The 9,212-nt window shown below is 40.8% G+C and overlaps 1 long non-coding RNA gene across 1 annotated transcript; it reads left to right on the top strand.

Annotated features, from left to right (window-relative positions):
• The first annotated feature begins 1,214 nt into the window (after positions 1-1,214).
• On the top strand, positions 1,215-8,864 carry LOC125438222. The gene is made up of 4 exons (XR_007245315.1): positions 1,215-1,364; positions 2,840-2,894; positions 4,677-4,763; positions 7,828-8,864. It is a non-coding gene; the product is annotated as an uncharacterized LOC125438222 (long non-coding RNA).
• Positions 8,865-9,212: the final 348 nt, after the last annotated feature.

The following is a 9,212-nucleotide window of genomic DNA, read 5'->3' as shown; positions in this document are numbered from 1 at the left end:
AGGACCACTGGCCTAGCTTCTTCTCAATATTTGAATTTATCTCCTCCCTACCGTTTCTTGCCTGAACTGCATAGATTTTAAATGACTTGGCTGGGGCAATGTCATTCAATTAGAATGCTGTTTGAATTATATAAACACTACATATGCTATTCATAATTACAGACTGCTCCAAATCCACTGTACTTATTAAATAACTGTCAATACGCTTCTTGCTATGTCAATATTCTTTTTGCTATGTTATCTTTCTGTACTCCTCTCCGTTGCAAAATGGCTACATCTTAGGAGTTTCAGAGACCACTTTTATTACATTTCAAACTATTAAATTTGACCTTTTCCTTTCCCTGCTTTTAAAAGGGGCAATGTCACACACACACACACACAAAGCCTGCTAATACACAAACTTATCTGCTTTGAAACATTTAGATCAACATGTAGAGTTAAAATACATAAATAATGCAAATTAAGAAGGTCAAGTAAGTGCCTAACATACTCCAGTGATAGCAGTGGGGCTAGAATAAATTTATTTTATGAACATCATTTTTTGTGTGGCTTTTCCACCCGCAAGGCCTTCAAAACTGTAGGAGAAAGCATAAGCAATTTCAAAGTCAGGTAGAAACCACAGCAGTTGAGAATTTGAAAGAATGGGGGCACCATTCCTTATACTTCCAATTCAAAGGCCTTCCAGAAAGAAAGTTTTGAATCCAGACACAAAGCACTGTTTTTGGTGTGTGAGGTTGTTGTTTTTACAAAAAGACTACAAGTTGGGTCTGTTTCAATGGCAGAAACTAGTTTTGTGTGGAAATACCTATCCCACCCAGAGCCAGACAAAGTAACTATTCTTTTAAACTATAATGATTTTAATGGTTGTCTTGCAGTGGCAAAGTTTCTGGCCGAGGTTTGTAAACTGAATTCTTGACCAATGTGAAGTTATCTTTACCATTTTAACTGTATTTGAAATTAGTCTGTTTTGTATGCCAACAAAGGCTATCGAATCAAATCGAGAAATACCTATCATTGTTGGTTAGAGTGGCTGTTACAGGCCAATGGGCTTGACTCGGTAGAAGAGAGCATCATACACTCCTAACATCTGGACAGTCCTCTGCAGAGCATTTACTCACAGCTTGGGGAATCTGATGCTCGCTGCCCTTGAGACTAGTCCCCTCCACAGCTCAGCTTTGAGCTTTTACAGTTCTTTTTAATCTTTCTGTGTCGAACAAGCTTTTGGTGGCTCTTGAGCTGAACACTCATTTGTCTGCCTGTGATTTGTTACAAAAGATCAGAGCCTGGCAGCAGGTCACCGTCCTAGTACCGGCACAAGAAGCTTTGCTTAAACGTGCTAATAATTTACAAGGTGTATTGCTGGGGTGAGTAATGACTTCTTGCAACCTGCTGATTCCTTTTTTTAGCTGTGCAATTAGCTCTCTGATGCTTTTTACAGTAAATGATGGGATCCCATTGAGCTCTTCGGAGGAGCTGGAAGAATAGCTCGTTGGTTATGTATGGCTCTTCAGTGGTTTAATTTATGAGCAGTTTTAGGTCAGTGGCATTTAGATACAGGAAGGGAACTAACACTAGGCTTCCACCGGGGTTTCTGTTTTCATACAGGAGTCTTGAAAAGATGAGTGTCTGTGTGAGGCGGTACAATCTAGTTCTATCACAACTAATGGGAGGTTTTCTATGGAAGGTACATTGCTGTAAGGCTGGACACACTCAGACAAAGTCGACTTTGAAACAAAGGAACGAACTTTATTGATATGTGTTGCCCTAAGATACAGGGTGCTGGAACTGAGGGTTCTTGCCCTCAGTTCCAGTATATATATACAGGTAGGAGTGGGCGGTCCTTCCCAGTGGCGGGAACGGGGAGAACTGGGAACCAGAAACTTAACATGCAACAGAGGCTTAAGTGAGGGTCGCGGCCCTGACACATTGCATTCTTGTCACTGGCTGCATCCATACATTGTTGGAGTTTGCACTACTGTTGCACTGTAGCAATAATTTGCGCACGGATTATTGTGCCCACACAGGAAAATCTGGTTTTCCAGGGGATTGTTGTAGCATAATGATGGTGCAATATGTAAAGATACTGTATCACCCAGTTTGTTGGATGTGTGGTATTTCTCTAGTGGTATAATTCATTTTCATTGCAATGTTTATAATACGTCTAATCCTGGCCTTTACTATGCTGTTTTATAATTTTGTAATTCACACTGGATCTCGACAAGAAAGGTGGAAGATGAGCGAAGTAAATAAATGAATAGGTTAAACAGAAAGTTATACGAATGTAGCCTTAGTCCAGAAAAGATCTGATGCTGCTTGTATTTGTTTATAGTCTCTGTGAGCTGTGATGCTGGGCTTCAAGGAGTAACAGACATCTGCAAACATACTTACTTTTTTAACAGAAAAGGCAAAGATCTCTAAGCCTGAAGTGCAAAGGAGGAAAAGAGAAACTAGGCACTGCATATGGATCAGACTTGCATAAGTTATTTCATATTAGATTAAAGAGCTCCCGCTTGGCATTCTGGCCTTGGTAATTTTGCTGTTATGACAGTCCTCATTAGTACGTTGGGGGTGGTGATCATTATGAATTCTTGCCTGAAAGAAAATGTACTTATATTAGAGCATATACTTGTGGAAAGCAGAGGTTTTGAGAAAAATATGTGGGTTTCCTCCCCGGTTTTTGCTGTGCCAGTTCCTTCTGATAGGTTTTTTTTTTCTTGTTTGGGGAAGGTAGTGTTTTTATTGTTTTTATTCCCGTGACTACAAGCCTGCAGTCAAACAACTGGCTGTTCAATTCATCTCTATGCAAAAGTTACCACTTCTGCTCTCATTGTCTCTTTAGGGCTGCCTGGTCACTACTGTAGTAACAGCAGAAATCAACAGAGGCAGAATTCTGTGTAAGTGCTGAAGGTACAGCTTCTCTGCTTTGGTCTAATTCTTTTCCCTGGCTCATAGTCCCCAGACCTCTGAATGTCCCTTGTTTATTCTTGCCAGTTGTGCACAGCCCAGTCTATTCCCTGGCCCTGTATTTGGTCATTGACCATAAATAAAGACTTCACTTCACTTCCCTGGCCCTAGATGAAGGTGTGTGCCAATTCTATTTTCTCCTGGGATCCTCCTTTTCAACACCATTAATTCCTCAGATCTTTAACCTATTGCCTACTTTGTCTCATTTCCTTTAGCCTTATTCGTAGTTCAATTCTTTCCTTTCCTTTCTTTCTTCACAATTCTTCAGTATATTTACTATTCCTTTGTTTTTTTCTAGGCCATCCGAACCCTTCATCTAATCACCTTCCTATCATCTTCCCAGTCTCCTTGATCAATCCCACAAAGCTCCTTTTGTCTAGGATCTATGGAAATGGTAAAACCCAGACCACACTGGAAACTTTTTTCTTTCTTGCTGGGAATCAGTGGATCCACAACATCATCCAACACTCATTAAGTTGCTCTTTTTTTGAGCAACTGGAATAAGTCTTACAAACAATCCACATGTTAACTTACATGGCATCCTTATTGCCAAACTCTGGAACAGCTTTCTATGATACAATTATAATACAATATAGATGAGGCAAGTTATATTTTAAGAACCTTTAATGATAATAAAATTATATAGAATGATTAGAAAATCACTTCCAGTCTGATAGGTAGAAGCAGCAGTGGCGTAGTAGGTTAACAGCAGGTGCATTCTAATCTGGAGGAACCGGGTTTGATTCCCTGCTCTGCTGCTTGAGCTGTGGAGTCTTATCTGGGGAAATCAGATTAGCCTGTGCACTCCCAAACACGCCAGCTGGGTGACCTTGGGCTAATCACAGCTTTTCAGAGCTCTCTCAGCCCCACCTACCTCACAGGGTGTTTGTTGTGAGGGGGGAAGGGCAAGGAGATTGTAAGCCCCTTTGACTCTCCTACAGGAGAGAAAGGGGGATATAAATCCAAACTCCTTCTCCTCCTCCTTCTTCTTCTTCCATCTACAGTCTCTCTGTGACAACTTTGCATGGTTTATTCTCAATTCCATTGTCATCACTGAGGCATGGTACAGTTAAGAAGGCTAAGTACTAATCTCAACCCAACAAAAATGTTCCAAGAATTCAGTGCAACTGTGCATCCTCTTCCACTTGCAGAACAAAACTGGAATGTATGTATAATATGTTATAGCAATTGGAATGCACATAGTAATGATATTTCAAGATTGCAAACACATGGCCAAACCACAGATTAAAAATCTGGACATGGAAAATCTGCCACCATGGGTTCATTCTATACTAAACCCCAGCTAAACATTTTGTTATTGTGAATGGAATCCTCCCAGCTATTTCCCTGCTGCCAACAACAAACATGAAATAGAAGTGGTAGGAAGAGACCAATTAATTACAACCGAGTCTGCAGCAGAGATTTCAGACCCTAAAGTGTAGCAATGACACCACTGTTACGTGCCAAAATTCAACCATCTATTGTGGTATGTTGGAAGATGCACGGAAAGCTCTATGGATCGCAATGGGCAGGGTAGAAGTTTCATAATAAAAAGCACTAATAAATATGGACCCAATCCAAGTCTAAATTAGGCTTCCAGGGAATCTAGAAATGGGGGTGGGTGGGAGAGAGAGAGTTCTACCCATCCCTTACAAATGTTTGTGGATTTGTTGGAAATATTTATATAATTATCAGTGTTGTTCTTTACGCAGAAAATGAAAAGCGCAGTATTACAGTTGAGTGCCAATGTCAGCAACATATCAGGAAACCTACAGCAGGCACTGTAATTTACCAAGAAGGTGAGTAAGAGCAGTGTGGAATATTTACAGCTTACATCAAAAACAAAGGTGGTATATGGTACCTTATATTTATATTTCAGCAAGCTAGAGCCACTTCAACATCCTTGAAATAAATCCCCCCTGGGTAAAATTTATTTGTGCTTCACCTTTCCAAACACTGCTCCTATAAACCACATTTGGGCCTGCAGCAGTAGGCAGTACAGAGAAACAGGCTGCTGAGAAGAATGATCCTTGTTCTCACACATACAGCAGTTTAAGTGCTAGATGGAGAAGAAACGAAAAGAGAAAGAAGCAGTGGCCCGGCTCCCTAGCATTGTTCTTGGATCTAGCTCCACCTATGTTCCCTTTCTGCCAGTTATCATCAGCAAAGTCAGAAGAAGGAGCCAGGGGCTCTTCCACTCTTTGGGAGACCCTGCTCATTATATTTCACTTGATTTTCGGTTTGGTTTGGTTTTTAAGTTAAGCCACTTTGAGAAAACCAGAGTAAAAATATGATCAGTTACATCAATGAACAGTTATGGAAACTGTGGCCAACTATTCAGACAAAGTCAGCAACTGAGTTAGGGTCACACCTGATGTCTTAAGAATTTGGGAGCATTCCCTCAGGAACAAGCATTCCCACAGCTACTTCAGACTTAAGCCACAAGGTCCAAACCACTCAGGACTTAAATGTGAACACCAGTACCTTACATTGTACCTGGAGACTTACTGGGGATCAGTGTCATTCTCTCAGCACAGTTTTAGTAAATTCTCTGCACCTCACTCTTGCTGACAAATGGAGAACCATATTCTGAATAGACTGTGGCTACTACACAGTCTCTAAAATCAGCCCCATGCAGAGCACATCACAGTAGTTAATGCTGTCTCTTTAGATTATGTATAATAAAAGAGATCAAGCAAAGCACTTATTTAAAAAATTCTGGACAATAAAAATTGTCCTGCCTCATTTGGAGGAAGGGAGGATAGGAAGATTCAAGATCAAAATAGCTCTGTCAACAGCTGGAAAGAACACAATCGCCTCTTCTGAAATGCCAACAAACTTGTAGTCAATGAAGCTTGCATTCCACAAAGAACGCCCAACATCTGCTCCCTTAATATGGAAATTTAGAGAGAATTGATTTGAGCAACAATTGGGAAATAGCCATTCAAATCTCTAATTACCTCTTGAGGGACCTGCAGGTTTTGCCAGTTTTTGAAGAACTTTTCTCATGGGATCCACAGACATTCCAGTGAGACACATGAGTCCCATTACTGCGGTGATGCTTTTAGCACCAAGGTTAACCAATGGGGCAGATAGAAGTAGCAAGAGGAAGACAGATCCAAGGAATCATTCTTTGAATCTCTTCAAGATGGGCCAGATTTCAATCATTGTTCAATCCCGTGAAAATAGGTGTCAGGGCAAAGTAAGAAGACTACAGTTTCAGTAAATTCCATTGCAGCTCTTTGTAAGCATAACAGAAGAAATATTGGGTACATAGGGTGAAACTCCTGTAGAACATGTCAAAGTAGTGAAGAGTTTCATTGTTGAAGTCTTATGCAGCTACAACTCATTGGGGACTGTCAGGGGATTATTTGGCATCAGCTAGCCTGCAGGAAATCTAGGGTTCAGCTAGTTTAGGGATCAGATCAATGACTGAATGGAGGGTTACCCATAAAGCAACAAAAGTGGGGATTTGAAATTGTACCCTTTACCAGTCTTAGGTCACAATGCATATACTGGGTACAGATTTCAAGCAGCACAACTTTTCTACTCTTAATCATAACTTATGTTGGAGCACAGCCAAGATCCCATTAAGACCCTTTCTAGGGAAGCAGAATAAAGCCAAAGAGACTGGTTAAAAATTAACTTCATCAAGTGGAGAACTCCCTGGATAGCCATGCTCAAAGTTATTTAAAAAATCTAAAGAGGGAGCAATGTCTGACGAGTTGGAACTCTGTAAGATCTAAAGGTGCCCAGTTCTCATTTGCATAACTGTTTCTCAAAGATCCTGCAGATGAGCAACTCTATTTCGTAAGTCTAAGACTTGGCAGAAGGGCTTCCTAATCATATTAGTTCATCATTAACCATTTAACCTATCTCCTCCAATATCCTTTGTCTAGAGGTTATTTAGGTCTTCATCCCTCTCCGAACAATGGCGTGTTATTTTTCATTTTGTGATTAATCAACTGTCTCTGTAAATCAATGTCTGTTGTGGGCTCCGTGACCTTCACTGAAGGGTCCCCTTGTTTGCAAACAGGGCCCATATCAAAGTCAAAGCAGATTTGTCTTGCTGTTCTTGTGTAGGGGGGGGGGGTCATAATGTAAATTAGGATATGGGGAATGCAGATCTAATTTAAATGCACAACTAAACAGGGAAGTTTTCCAGCTTAATTTTAAATGTATATTAATAGGACTGGTCATGTATTTTTTGAAAATGTTTAGCATTTTGGCAACATAAAAGGCATTTGGATTTCTTGTTAATATAGAACGGGAGTTGTATGTTTATAATTTAAATTCAAAACAAAGTTCCTTCAGACACTTGGCCTATCATTAGGCTGACCAGACGTCCCACTTTTGGCGGGTCAGTCCCACCTTTAAACAATTTGTCCCGCATCCCGCAGGTTCTTCAAATTGTCCCGATTTTTGGGAGGCTGTCGCACTGTGACAGGGTGGGAAATGGCAAGCCCCAGAAGGCAGTGCGATTCTGAGGCTGTGTGTGCATGCACGCACACACGGCCGCCTCCCCCCCGTCCCGGATTACGAAGGTGACCATTTGGTCACCTTACCTATCATCCATTATTTAGAGCTTCCCCACCCTCTCTGAAGTACTCCAGCCCCTTACACATTAAAGGACCATTATTTTCCTATTGAAACCAATGTCTCTTTAAACTTTAAAGGGCCACTGTGGCACAAACTAACTGGGGTTGGGCACACTTCTCCTTCCCTCCTTATGCCTTCTGTCTTGGCGGCGGGTGTGTGTGTGTGAGGCACTTCTAAAATTATTTAATTTCCTTTTATAAGTTCAGAAAGTTCACATTCAATCAAGTTCAATTTCAGATATTCATTGATATATATTTTTTCCAGACACAGCTGTCCAGAACCACAACACTCCAAATATTTTATGAAAATAATAATCATGGCCTTCCTGACTTTACAATACAGCATTAAAATGATAATTTCTGAAGTGCACTCCCTTATCAAGAAAAGAGGAAAAATATGATTAACTTGAATGCCCTATAAATATACATTTCAATCATGTCTGTAGGGCTGTGTTACCAGGCTAATATAGGGTGGATGGAGGTGACATGTTTTTAGGAAAAGTGTTGTTATCTATGCTGCCAGCCTTGTAGGGTGCCCTGGAGATGCTTGGCCAAGTTGGGAAGATCATTCTTTGTACTTGCCAGTATCACCTACAAAGACAGCCAGCTAGTCTGGAATTCCCCTAGCCTATAACAACAATGCAAAATACCTTAATGCACTTCCTCTTGAATGGATTAAGAGGAACAATGCCTTCTAGCCTGGGATATAGCTCCCAAGTCTCAGCCCTGCCATTTAGACAGAGGTTATGAAAAACCCACTCATCAGTGAAGTTCTACCCGACATTTGCCTTAAAAAAAACACTAATCACATTTTCAGCTTCCTGCCTGATTTCTCCTAAGACCATAGCCCTTGATTGGTTTTTGTCCTGAAGTTGTTATTTCATCCATTTCACCCCCTAAAACATTCATGTCATCCTGCCACTCCTAGCTTGGCCCATTAAGCCAAATACCTAGCCCACTACCCAACACTTAAGCTAATCTCTCTCTTTGTCTTTTACTGGAAAGCAAGGTTTCTCTTCATCTTGGGTGATTAAGGGTCTCTTTGCATCACCAGGGGGCCTGTTTCTCCCTATAAAATAGCCCCTCTCCCAGAATTCAATGCCCAGTCCTTCTGAACCAGAATTTGATTCAGTTGTACTACATATCATCTGCTTTCTCTCCTGCCTTCTTGAAGCTCAAGCACTGGGACTCTGTTTTTTTGAACACCTGCTTCAGAAATAGGTTGTATAATCCATACCCCAATTTTTCCACTATTCCTAGCTTATCCCCTCAACACTGCTTATATCCCAGGACTGTGTGTGTTTTGCCACTTTGACTATTGTGTGCTTGTATTTTTATTATTTTTCTTTAAATAAAACTTGTTAAACTTTTACAATGTTCTCCTTTGGATTTCTTACCAAACTTATTTTCTGTAAAAGTTGGCAAACAAGATTCCAAGCTTGCCCACCTCTTGTTAATCGCTCAGTAAGCAAGGTCTGCTCTTTGCTAATTTTCCCACTCTAAAAGAGGCAGACCCCAGCATTTGGGGTAACAGTTGGATCTGAAACCTTTGTATCTGTGATGCTTTGCCAAAGGTCTGGGGAAAGGAAAAGCAGCTGGAAGAATACACTGGTATTCTAAAACTGGCATGGATAAAAGGGGAAAGGCAAG

This window comes from Sphaerodactylus townsendi, linkage group LG08 (assembly GCF_021028975.2).
Source record: "Sphaerodactylus townsendi isolate TG3544 linkage group LG08, MPM_Stown_v2.3, whole genome shotgun sequence".
Lineage (NCBI taxonomy): Eukaryota > Metazoa > Chordata > Lepidosauria > Squamata > Sphaerodactylidae > Sphaerodactylus > Sphaerodactylus townsendi.
Note: the sequence above shows the minus strand (reverse complement) of the source record. Positions and strands in the feature narration are given on the sequence as shown.